We start from the raw sequence: 13,844 nt of genomic DNA, 5'->3' as shown, positions 1-13,844 counted from the left end.
ATAAAATCTACTGAAAAATAGAACTTGTCTACCTTGACAAGAACATCTTCAATCATCCCCCGTGGTATCTTCACAGATCGATCAGCCAATTGTAAGGACACCGAGGTAGGTTTTAATTCACCTAACCCAAATTTCTCATAGACTGAATAGGGTAGAAGATTCACACTTGCCCCTAGATCTAAGAGTGCTCGGTCGATGGAGTTATTTCCTATGACACAGGAAATAGTGGGGGCACCAGGATCTTTGAACTTTGGAGGGGTGTTGTGTTGGAGAATGGAACTTACCTGCTCAGTTAGGAGGACCTTTTTAGGCACATGTGTCCTAGATTTCCGCTTTTGGGTGCAAAGGTCTTTGAGAAATTTGGCATAGGAGGGAACTTGTTTGATGGCATCAAGGAGTGGGAGGTTGATTTTAACTTGTTTGAAGACCTCCATCATCTCTTCTAATGAAGTTCCCTTCTTGCCAAAGGGAGAGGGTGCATTAAGTGCTGATGGGAATGGAGCCTTTGGAATGTGGGTTGTGGCAGATGGTGAACTAGTTGAAGAAGGTTTTGGATTTTCATGTGATATGGTCTGTTCCTCTTCTTCACCTTCCTTATTGTTACTCTCCCCAACCTTATTATCTATTATACGTCCACTCCTTAGGGTAGTCAAAGCATTCGCTTGCTCATGATTTAAGCGAGTTTCTTGAGCCACATATTGTCCCCTTGGATTACTCATTGGTTGACTTGGAAGCTTACCTTCCTCTCGTTTATTTAATGCATTGGCTAGTTGACCCATTTGGGATTCTAGCTTAGCAATTGATTGTGTGTGAGAGTGCAATAATTGTGTATTTGCCTCCAAACCTTGAAGGGCAGTCAACACCTTCTCCTCAAAGGCTGTATTTCTTTGGGTTGGAGGGGGAGGGTATTGAAATTGAGTTGAGGGACGGTAGAGATGAAAATTCTGAGGGTTTTGAAAATTTTGGGAGAAGGGTTGGGAGGTATTAGAAGCTTGCTGCCTCCAAGAAAAATTTGGATGATTCCGCCATTCCGGATTATATGTATTGGAAAATGGATCATTACCCGGTCTGGGCTGTGTTTGGGCAGCATTGATGTGTTCTTGCACGAGTTCGGGATATTGGGGTGCTGAGGGGCACTCATGAATAGGATGCGATGGGCTAGAACAGATAGCACACACTTGTGCATGGGAAGAGCTAACGACATGTCCTCCTATCATTAGTTGGTCAATCTTATGGGACAATGCATCTACCTTGCTAGACAGGTCCATAGAATGACTTATTTCACAAATGGCCCCTTTTCTTTGAAAATTCGGGGGTGCTTGACGAGAACATGAAGCATGGTGGAGGGAGTTTTCATTAAGATTTTCAAATAATTGTCATGCTTCATGCTCATTTCGAAGCATGAAAGTCCCCCTGCATGCAGCATCAATCATATGACGGTTTTGTTCAGTCAATCCATCATAGAAGCATTGCACTAGCTGCCACTTAGGTATTTGATGATGTGGGCATTTACGGATTAGGTCCCTAAATCTCTCCCAAGTTTCATGAAATTCTTCTCCCTCAGTTTGGGAGAAGCTTGTAATGGCACGTCTAAACTGGTTCGTTCTTCCTATGGGAAAGTATTTTTTAAGGAATTCTTGTTGCATTTGATCCCAAGAACGAATTGAGTTAGCTTCTAAAGAATTCAGCCATTGTTTGGCTCTATCTTTAAGGGAGAAGGGGAATAACCTAAGTTTCAAGGCATCATCAGTGAAGTTTTGAATCTTGACAGTGGTGCAAATCTCAAGAAATTCATCTAAATGTTTGTATGGGTCTTCATTGGTGAGCCCATAAAAAGATGGGAGCATTTGGATCACACTAGACTTTATTTCATATTGTACAGCTGCTACCTCAGGTAATCGAATGCAAGATGGGAAAGTGTAAATAGTGGGAGTAAAGTACTCCCTCAGGAGTTTGGGTTGTTCTTCAGCCATCTTAAGAGGTGGGGATGATCCTAATATTTTGATCTTAGCTCGAATGTTCCTAAGGGTTCGTTCTATTTCAGGGTCAAAAGGTAATAGGTTTTGTACTCTAGAACGACTACCGTGCATACACTAGTACTCGATCAATCAAGCATGCAATAAAAGAGAAAAGCATACCAATCCTAGTCTTTGTCCTAAAATCACTAGACAGCTCCTAACTGGTTTGAAGAGGGCACCTAAGCCTCCAATCCGGTCTAATGAACCGAGTTGACCAGGTAAGCTCCCAGGTAAGTGGAGGGGTCACGATGCGTTCGCAAAGGTCCCACTTAAAACCCACTTGCCTCGAACAGATGAACTGTCTCCCTTATAGGGACAAAGCTTGCCTAGACATCAACTAAGCCACAGAGCGAAATTGGTGCAACCTTCGGTGATCTTCGTCCTATTGAGCTCGAATGTCCCTAGGGGCCAACGTCTAATTGATTTTAATTAAAGATGACACTATGTGAGATTGAGTTCACCTAAGTTGGGCAAGAGTCCGGTGATGAAATCCGGCTCTTATCTTGTTGGGGTGATTGCCCTTACTATGTGCAAATTGATTTGTGTATGTGTATCAAGCATGCATTCACAATTTTGCTATAATTAAAATCAAACAATCACCACAAAATTTCAAACCAATAATTAATTTAAAGAAGAAAAGTTTAGAGGTTACCAAAGGGAATTTCCCCAGCAATTTAATTTTTTTTTTTTTTTTTGCAAACCTCTACAGCATTTCTTTTCCGGCAGTTCTCCTTTTGATCATCCCAGATTTTTTTCCTCGATTCCTGATCAAATAATATATAAAAAAATAAATAAAAATTAGTAAGGGAGAAAAAGAAGATAAGAAAAGTAACAATAATAGAAAAAAAAAATTTTAAGAAATTTTTTTTTAATTTTTAAATAATTTTTTTTTTAGTAAGAAAAATAACTATGCTAGCAATCCCCGGCAACGGCGCCAAAAATTGATCGGTTCTTTCAATTTTGAAAATAAACCACGCAATAGCACGTATCTTGTAGGATAGTGATTACGGGTGTCGGTCCACAGGGATTGGAGACAAGTTATTTTTCTTTTAAAAATAAATCAAAAAGAAGGATTTGATAACTTGATTTAACTTAATTAATCTATGAGTACGAATTGAAATTTTATCAAGGTAAATAGATCTAGGGTTTGGAATCCACCACATAGCATTGCATCAAGGATTGTGTTCTTAGTTTTTATCTTTTGGAGAGGCATGCAATTTTGGCTACAAGCCTTTTAAAATAAAAGCATAAAGAGTTTTAGGAAGATCCATCTTCGGTATAGCATGAAGTGTCTACCTAAGTATGCTAATCTAGGGTGTAGCACATCTCATCTTCCTAGGCATGGATCATCTTAGACTACTTTAGCAACATGAATAGTAAATGGCATGCTCAAGGTTTAAACATCATAAAATAATTTTTCATTGAGAATAAGAATTTAAACAAACTCCAAAAAGATTAAAAGAGTAAGAACTACAATGCCCTGTTACATTGCTAGGGCTTCATCCAGCCCTAGACTAGGTGTTCAGCCGCGCATGGTGGCCGGATGTCCTTCCATCTTCAAATGAAAGCCTTCACCTCTCATTCTTCCCAATATATCACAAACTATTCTCTCTCCTCCCCTCTCTCTTCTTTTTTTTTTTTTTTTTCTTTCTCTCGGCTGGTGGCTTCTTCTTCTTCACCGAAACAGGGGTTCTCCCCTGTTTTCTTTCTTCTCCACCGAGCTCCCCCCTGCCACCCAACGCCCTCCTCCTTTTATAGTGGATGAATGGCGTCAATGGCGTGGCTGGATCTTGGGAGGGATCCGTGGAGCGTTTGATTGTAGTGGCCGGAAATGAAGCCGGCCGCTGGATCGACGGGAGGTGGAGGGAAGAGGATGAGATGGCCGCGGGATCGATGGGAGGTGCTGATGCGGAGTATCTGGATCTCGGAGAAGCCGGGGACTGAGCTGTAGATGAATGCCGAGCTGGGTTTCCGGCGGTTGGGAGCCGATCACGGCTTGGTGCTAGGGATGAATCCGGACGGAAAGATGTTGCAGGTGCTGTGCGAACGATGAATTGGAAGCGTTACGATCGGAAGGAGAGGCGGGGGATCCGGTCGCTGGCTGCACCCCGTGGAACTCGTGCTGGAACGGGCTGATGCGGAGCATTTGATTCCCGACGGTTGGCTCGTTGATTGCAGCGGAGGAGTGATCGCCGGCGGAGCATCCGGGAATGAAGACGACGCCGTGACTGGATGCGGAAGACGCCCCGCTGATTTCCCTCTTGGGTTTGGCACGCGGCTGAGGGAGGATCGGGTTGTGGATCTGGCTGGCGGGCTCGACGGGAGGAGCCGTGGACGGTCGGGATGCACTGCGGGGAAGAAGATGAACAGTGGCTTTTTGTTTACATTATTATTTTTTTTTAAACACTGTTCATATGAACAGTGTTTCACGGGACACTGTTCATATGAACAGTGAATTCGTGATGCACTATTCATATTTTATTTATTTTATTATATTCATTAATTTCCTTTTTTTTTGTTTTAAATTTATAAATTTTATATGAAGGCAGGTAAGGAATTGGTTGGGAATTACTTTGGGTTTGAGGTGGGTCATGATCGTTGATTTGGCATGAACTTGTTCTCGAGCCCAATGTCATTTAATTCTTACTAAACCGCTTCAGATTGGACTCAACCAGATCAGACCGTGACTTAATAAAAGGGTTAATCAAATATTTTCCTATACAATTATAACTTTCAATCAAATCAGGACCAAAGCCCATTTAGTTATAACCTTAGTCGGGTCAACACAATCTCCTTATATATTTTTCTGTAATTTTCATTAAAGATTGCAATCAAGAGAGAGACAAGTTCAGAATCTGGTTTAAGAAAAGAATTATTTACCTCTTACCATAATTTAAATTTAATTCAATGTTTATTCAATTTCATGGTAAAACAAGTAGTTATCCGTTTAAGAACATTGATAAGTGCTGGAAAAAGAATATTAAATTATAGATTAATCAGCACTTATCAAGCGCTGGGTACGGCCATGGCAGGGCATAGTGGAGCTCCGCTTTGTACGACTGTTACAGGGGATTGTGGGGCAGCGCCGGATACGGCCGTTGCAGGGAGTAGTGGAGCAGGGGGCCGCGGCGTGCCTCAGAGGAACAGTCTGTTGTTGTCGAGAGATTGCCGACTCGGCGTCGGATTGCTGGATCAAGGGGCAGCCGACTCGGGGTCGGGCTGCGGAGCCGAAGATATCCGACCCGGGGTCAGATTGCTGGATCAAGGGGCAGCCGACTCGGGGTCGGGCTGCGGAGCCGAAGATATCCGACCCGAGGTCGGATTGCTGGATCAAGGGGCTGCCGTAGTCTTCCTGGGCGCGCGTGCCGGTCACGTGGGGCATGGTGGCTAAGTTCCCCCGTAACACTTTCATTCTGCAATTAATTTATTCAATTTCATCGATGCAAGAGAAAATATAATTTTATATTATATTTTTTTACCAAATTTCAAAATGACTAGCATCATATTTCAAATAACCAAAAGTATATTCCAAGCAACCATAATCACCAATATTTGATACGTCTATATAATAAAAAAAATATTTATATATTTATGTCAAAAATTAATTGCTGCAAATGTTGCAAAATTCAAAATCATGTATGCATGTTACAAAATATTTATGTCTATATAAATTCTTACCTCTGTCGAACTCACACTCAAGACAACTTCTTTCTTGATCTACAAATTTGAGGCAAAATGTTATCCTCAACATCTTCTTGCCTAGACGATTGCTCTCCTAACGAACCAATACCAAGCATCATAAAAATCTTAAAGTGACCATGATCGGTGGTGGAAAATATGGAGGAGATATAAAAGAACATCGGTCATCAGTTAATGATGTCTGGTAGCCTAGATAGATCAGATAAGGGTAACTAAACCAATGGATCATGAATAACGGATTTGACCAACTCAAAGATGGTACAATGGAGACCGTCAATGATAAGGTCCAGGGGTGCTCTATAGAAGTCTGAAGTGGGGATCAACACAGTAGATTGTCGCAGCATCGCCGATCTATGACCCCAACTAAAATCAACTTGGGGTCCACAGAGGAGGAATGTAGAACCTACTAAAGCATGTCAAGAGAGAAAAATCGAATTAAGGGAAAGATATTTTTATTTTAATTCACGAGAGGGAGAGAAAAGAGAGAGAGAGATAACAAGAATAGATGAGAAAGAAAAGAAAGAGGAGAGCCACGGAAGCTCTCTCTTAGGCAAGAAGGCCATTCTTAGGCATGTGAAAATACTAGGAATGGATTTCATTCCCTAATGCAAGGTTCATGGCAAGATCATCCCTAAGATATGATGAACCCATCTCGGCCCGAGACCTTCTATCACGAGCTTGATTGCATGGAGGTTTATCCCAATGGACTCTTTCAATTGCCCATGAAGGAGAGTAAGGAAGGCTTATGATAGTTGAAAAAGAAAAAGAAAATAGAGTGATGGAACAAAATTGAAGGAGAAAAGGAGGCAAGTGGGGATTATCTAGCTATCTCTCATAGTAGCAATGCGAGTCTAATTAGTTCGGGTCTTTTTTGTTTGAGACCTAAGATCTTGATCTTTTTTATAGACTCAATCTAGATAACTACCAGAGAGGCCCATAAAGGCCTTAATGGCTCTTTCGCCTTAATAGCTTGCTAATATAGGTGCCTTATAGTGGTCCAATGGTGCATGCGCATTAAGACCTATAATATATAGGTTATGGTGTGAGAGTAAGCTAAGAGTAGCCCTTTTAAATTTCAATTTAAGTTCAAATTAAATCAGTTTAACATTAGCAGTTGAGAAATTTGTAGCGCTTACGTTACGATTATAAAGTCATATATCAATTTAAATTTTTGCACAGCATGATCAACTTTAATTTGGTTTTCATCGAGAAGTCAATAGTTTCTTGTCAGATTTTTGATTTGTAGTGGCGTATTGTTCTTTGAAATCTAGCTTGTCCTTCAGTTAAGTATTCGATTATTTTCATCCCCATTCGTGTATACTTTATCAGTTTCCAATGAGTGAATTTGGCTAAACATTTTTTTTCCTGCTTTTTAATAGTTATGGATAGTTTCTTGGATCGGTCTTGGTGATTAAGACTGTTGGAGTTTCTGGGCTTATTTAGGTATTGGTACCAATGTAACTTGCTTTGAGCAATGATCTTTGGTGATTAAGTGCTCCTAAATCCTTGTTTCACCCTTCATTGCTTGTTGTCTAGTGTCCTGAATTTTGACCACTGCTTGACGTTTCTTTTTGGTCTTATAGTGCTTTGGGTTCTCTTCTAGTTCTCCATGTGCTTCTCAGACTCGTCAGTTGGACCCATATTTGCTCTATCTTTTCTTGTGCTGTTTCAGTGTTGCATTTTGAATGTTCTTTGTACTTTGTGGAGCATTAAGGGACCTTCTTTGCCCTCCATTGCTTCTGCTATGAGACTTTCTGGTCTTCATATGTCATTTTTCACCTTTCTAGAATACTATGTTTAGTTACTTTAGGACTTTCCTTCCTCTCTCTCTCTCTCTCTCTCTCTCTCTCTCTCTCTCTCTCTCTCTCTCTCTCTCTGTGTGTGTGTGCGCGCGTGCGCGCGCGCATGCGTGTGTGCATACAAGGAAAGGTTTCTAGATTTTGCTGCTCTTCTCTTTTGAAGACTATTGGGGTTACAGTACTCTACTAAATTGTTATCTCCGTATATGGGCTTTAGTTTAATCTGTTAGTCATAAATAATAACATGCTAAGATTCAGAATCACAATAATACAGTATTCAAGTTTGAGAGATATACCTGCGGAAGACATATTGAATACTTTCTTCAATCACCTGGAATAATAGCGGCTGGATCTTTCCTTCCTTACTCCTCACAAAAGATAGCCGTCAATGGGGCAAGCTATCAACCATATGGAGAGGAGAGGGGGACCTAGCCTCTATATAAGAAATATAAGGGAGCCTTCCCATTAAAGGCTCCAAAACCCTAATTGGGTTTCCTGGCCTACATACCAAAATTACCACAATTAATAGGACTCAATCCTATACATCAAAGGTGCACCAAAGCCCATAAAAGAAAATGATCACACATCATATTGAGTTTAACCATAGTACCATTCTGAGCCATACGTCTAACCCGTTTTATAAAACAAAAATACGCAATCAGTGTAAGCTCATATTTTGAAATTATTCTAACATTCTCCCACTTGGGCGAACACGGATTGTCATATTAATTTAAAAACTTTGTTTTGAAAACGACTCTCGGGTTATACTACAAAAGTGGCCACACATATAGCTCAAATGATAATCACTTTGGATACATGATCCGGTCCAACAAGAACATTGTGGAGTGATTGATTAAAACCCCATTTGATTTTGATGAGCTCAAAGCATTTGAGTATATCTTGTGATTACTAATGAATTCAATTGAGTGTTTCAGTGAAAATCCTGTCCAAGTGTCTCTAGATTTTGGTTCATAGTATTTTGGATAAGTTAAGAAGTCTGCTGAACCAAAGTCTGAGACTCGAGTCGACTCCCGAGTATCATGAGTCGACTCCAAGCGTATCAAGTTCACTGGCACGAGCTCGAGTCGACTCCAGACTAGTACGAGTCGACTCCGACTGAGAACAGAAAGCCTCATCTCAGAACCTGTCAACGAGTCGACTCCTGAAGTGCGCGAGTCGACTCCAATGTTCAACGAGTCGACTCCAGGGTAGTAAGAGTCGACTCCAAGAGGTACACAAAGAAAAGTCAGAGAGCAGTTTTCGAGTCTGAGATTCGAGTCGACTCCAGTGGAACGCGAGTCGACTCCGATGGTTGGCAAGTCGACTCCAGAGAAAGCAAGAGTCGACTCTCAGCGGTACACAAAGAAAAGGTCAGAGAGCATTTTATGGACTCTGAGATTCGAGTCGACTCCCGCAATACGCGAGTCGACTCCGAGACTGTGCGACCATCGACAGACAGAAAACCATGTTACTGCCTCTGAGATTCGAGTCGACTCCCAGACAGCTCGAGTCGACTCCAAGACAAGCTTCACGTCAAAAGGCAGAAGACCAACTTTCGGAAACTGAGAGCCGAGTCGACTCCAAGGAAGTTCGAGTCGACTCCAAGACTGGATGAGCCAAAAGACAGAGAATCGGAAGTTCGGGCTCTGAGATTCGAGTCGACTCCAAGGACAGTCGAGTCGACTCGAGTGGACAAAATTCAAAATTGGATCCACGGACTTCAGTGGATGAGCCGACTCCAAAATTGCCAGGTCAGCTCCAGAAGTTGGCGAGTCGACTCCGGGTCAAGACGAGTCGACTCCCAGTCGTGACGGCAACTTTAATTCAAATTTGGAACAGTTGCCGAGTCGACTCCGGAAAAGCTTGAGTCGACTCCCGCTACAGCCGAGTCGACTCCTGATCGCGCGAGTCGACTCCAACCCACCAACGGTCATATTGTCAGGCTGCGCAGAGTGTGCAGAACGGGCAGAAAAAGCAGTGTAACGGCTAGTTTCCGTGGGGGTTGGCTTAAATAGCCACAGAAGACTGTAGCAAGGCAGAGAACAACCATTCCACTCCAAGCATTCAAGCTTTCAAGCTCTGCAACGTGCTCTTCAACGAAAAAAGGGAAGATCAGCATTTACTGCAACCAACTACATCTTCCCAGCAATTAAAGCCTCCTCCTCCTGCATTCAAGTCGACTACTCATTCGAGAGGAGACCTGAGTTCAAGAAGCCATTCCTCTACTTCAACTTAAAAGCGTTTGAGGGCTTCTAAACTCCTCCTTTGATTATATTGTTATACATCTGCTTTTGAGAAGCTTATTTTCCTTTCTTTCTATAACTTGTATTTACTTGGTTCAATCGGGGGATTGAATCAAGGGGATTAAGGTTGGTTGGTGAGTCAAGTTAAAAACCAACGTGTGTAAGGGTTTGATTGTGAGCCCGGGAAAACAATCGGGGTTGGTTCTAGTCGGTGAGCCTGGAAAAACCGACCGAGTTCGTTGTGAGCTCGTAAAACAACAAGTTTGGTTGTGAGCTTGCAAAACAACCGGCTGTAATCCAAGGGGGTTATAGTGAATTCCCAAGAGAGACTTGGGGAGTGGACGTAGGAGCAAGGGGTAGCTCCGAACCACTATAAAACTCTGTGTTTGCATTGGATTGTCTCTCTTCTTCTTCCCCTCACATCACTCACAGCACTTAGCATTAATTAAATAACTTGCAATAGTTTTTAATTAATCAACCACATCGTTTTAATTATCTAAATTATTTTAAAACCCAATTCACCCCCCCTCTTGGGTTGTCTATCTGGGCTACAAGTGGTATCAGAGCCAAAAACTCTTCCACTCAAGAGTTAAAAGATCAAAATGACAACCCCATTTGGATCTTCTCACATTGAGGGTCAGTCCACCCAAAGACCCCCTTTCTTCAATGGATCCGACTACTCATACTGGAAGGCTAGGATGAGAATATTCATCCAAGCCCAAGACTATGAGATGTGGACCATTGTAGTGAATGGCCCATACATCCCATCCACATATGTAGAGGGTGTTAAGGTACCCAAATTAGAAAAGGATTGGGATGAACATGACATGAGGAAGGCACAATTAAACTCTAAAGCTATGAATGTATTTTATTATGCCTTAGATAGAAATGAATTCAATAGGGTCTCTACTTGCAACTCTGCAAAAGAGATCTGGGATAGACTTGAAGTGACCCATGAGGGCACGAATCAAGTTAAAGAATCCAAAATTAATATATTGGTTCATAAGTATGAACTATTTAAAATGGATTCTAATGAGACAATCACTAGCATGTTCACTAGGTTTACTGACATTGTCAATGGCCTAAAAAGCCTTGGCAAGAGCTATACTAACAGTGATCTTGTCAGAAAAATACTTCGCTGTCTACCAAGGTCATGGGAAGCCAAGGTGACGGCAATCCAAGAAGCTAAAGACTTGAACAAGCTTCCACTCGAAGAGCTCCTTGGATCCCTAATGACTCACGAGCTAACCATGAAGCAACACAGCGAAGAAGAGTCCTCCCATAAGAAAAAGGTAATAGCACTTAAATCTACTTCATCTAACAAGGACCTGTCTTGCAGTAGCAGCAGTGAAGAAGAAGAACATGAGGAAGATGATGGTGAGGCTCTTCTTGTGCGCAAGTTCAAGAGATTCATCAACCACAAGAAGTCCTATCATCAAAGGAGAGCCCCCTCAAATTTCTACCGCAAGGACAAAGGTAAGGAAAGGAAAAACGAGGGGATTGGGTGTTACGAGTGCAAGAAGCCGGGTCACATAAGAGCAGAGTGCCCCTTACTGAAGAAGGGGAGTAAGTACAAGAAGAAGAAGGCTCTTGTCACTACACTATCCGACTCCGACTCATCATCCTCCTCATCAGATGATGAACAAGAAGAGAAGGCCAATTTCTGCTTCATGGCCAACGAAAACGAGGTAACTTCCGATACGCATCTTGATTTTTCTCTTGATGAACTTTATGATGCATTTAATGAATTAATGGTAGAATATAAGGCTATAAATCTTAAGAATAAAGAACTGAAAATAGCTAATCAATCATACCTACATAAATACGATAAATTAGTTAAGGATAAGGACTTAATCACCAAAGAAAATATAGAACTTAAAACAAGCAACCAACTTTTAACTCAAAAGACTAACACCTTAACTAAAGATAATGAAAAACTAACTAAGAAATTTTCAGAACTTAAAAAATATAAACAAACCTTAGATAAGGATCTTACAAAAGAACTTAATGATCTAAAAGCAGAAAATCAAACACTAACTAAAGAACTTAACAAATACAAACCCTTAGTTGAAAAATTTACATATAGTTCTGAAAAATTAAACATGATACTAAATAGTCAACGAGCAGTATTTAATAAAGCGGGTTTAGGGTATAAACCAAGAAATAAACAAAAACTTCTTAGTAACTTCTTTGTTAAAGCTGGAGAAACTAAAACTAAGAAAATAACCTGCTTTTGTTGTGGAACTATAGGACATAAGGCAAATGCATGTGACTATAGGAAAAGTAAAACAAAAAGGAAAATTAAAAGGGTATGGGTTCCAAAAGGAACCAACTTGACTAACCATGAAGGACCCAAGAAAACTTGGGTACCTAAGATGACATGATTTGCTTGTGTAGGAGTGTCTTGCAGCCAAGGTCAACAAAAACTGCTGGTATTTGGATAGTGGCTGCTCAAGGCACATGACGGGTGATAAAGATCAATTTTTCACCCTTGAAGCTAAGAAGGGAGGTGCTGTGACTTTTGGAGACAACAACCAAGGTCACATCATTGGTATTGGTAAAGTTCAAATCACCCCTTCTACTTTTATAGATAATGTTAGATATGTTGATGGTCTTAAGCATAACTTGTTAAGCATTAGTCAATTATGTGATATAGGATATGATGTTATGTTTAAATCATCACTATGTATTATAACAAATCCTAATGATAATAGTTTAGTTTTTAAAGGGATTAGACGTGGTAATGTATATGTTGTAGACCTAGAAGATATTGCAAAACATAACCAATGTTTAGTTGTTAATGAAACTAAAAAAAATGATGCTAGTTGGTTATGGCACCGTAAGTTAGGTCATGCAAGCATGGACACAATAACTAAATTAGTTAAAAGAGACTCCGTGATAGGTTTGCCAAAATTAAAATTTGAAAAGAACAAAATATGTGAAGCATGTCAATTTGGCAAACAATCTAGGAACTCTTTTAAATCCATAAAATGTGTCTCTACCTCTAGGCCTCTAGAATTATTACACATGGACCTATTTGGTCCAACTAGAACAACAAGCCTAGGTGGAAATAAATATGGTCTAGTTATAGTAGATGATTACTCTAGGTACACATGGGTCATGTTCCTAGCACATAAGGATCAAGCATTTTCTGTTTTTAAGAAGTTCCATAAGGAAGTAACAAATGCTAGAGAGTCTTCAGTCATAGCCATTAGAAGTGACCATGGTATCGAATTCGAAAATCAATCATTTGATGAATTTTGTAGTAAAAAGGGGATAATCCATAATTTCTCAGCACCTAGGACACCACAACAAAATGGAGTTGTGGAAAGGAAGAATAGAACACTAGAGGAAATGGCTAGAACTATGTTATGTGAAAGTAACCTCCCTAAGTACTTTTGGGGAGAAGCCATTAATACCTCTTGTCACATATTAAATAGAGTTCTATTGAGACCCATTATAAAGAAAACACCTTATGAACTGTGGAAAAACAGAAAACCAAAGGTTAATTATTTTCATGTTTTTGGAAGTAGGTGTTTTGTGCATAATAATGGGAAAGATAATCTAGGGAAATTTGACCCTAAATCTGATGAAGGAATATTTTTAGGTTATTCTACAACTAGTAAAGCCTATAGAGTCTTTAATAAAAGAACCTTAGTCATAGAAGAATCTATACATGTAGTATTTGATGACTCTAGTGACATCTCCTCTAGTAAGAAAGTTAATTTTGATGATGATGTTGAAATACTTGAGGAAAAGATAGATGAGATGGGATTACAAGATGATAATCAAAAGTTGATTGAAGGAGAATCATCAAGCCAAGAGGCTATTGTGGATCATGGGCTAACAAAAGCTTGGAGGTATGCTCACGGGCATCCTAAGGAACTCATTCTAGATGATCCATCTCAACCGGTTAGGACTAGAGCTTCACTTAGAAATCTAAATAACCATCTAGCTTTTGTTTCACACTTTGAGCCCAAACATATAGAAGAAGCCGAAAATGATGTAAATTGGATAAATGCAATGCAAGAAGAACTAAACCAATTTACTAGAAACAAAGTGTGGGATCTAGTAGAGAGACCTTC

The 13,844-nt window shown here is 40.5% G+C and overlaps 1 non-coding gene across 1 annotated transcript; it reads left to right on the top strand.

The window, feature by feature from the left end:
• Positions 1 to 1,491: 1,491 nt before the first annotated feature.
• Positions 1,492 to 1,597, top strand: LOC148702666 (small nucleolar RNA R71). Its single transcript, XR_015968497.2, has one exon. It is a non-coding gene; the product is annotated as a small nucleolar RNA R71 (small nucleolar RNA).
• The last annotated feature ends 12,247 nt before the right edge of the window (positions 1,598 to 13,844 follow it).

This window comes from Phoenix dactylifera, chromosome 8, assembly GCF_051530095.1.
Source record: "Phoenix dactylifera cultivar Ajwa chromosome 8, Ajwa_hap1_PhDact_Kaust_v1.1, whole genome shotgun sequence".
NCBI classification, from domain to species: Eukaryota; Viridiplantae; Streptophyta; class Magnoliopsida; order Arecales; family Arecaceae; genus Phoenix; species Phoenix dactylifera.
Note: the sequence above shows the minus strand (reverse complement) of the source record. Positions and strands in the feature narration are given on the sequence as shown.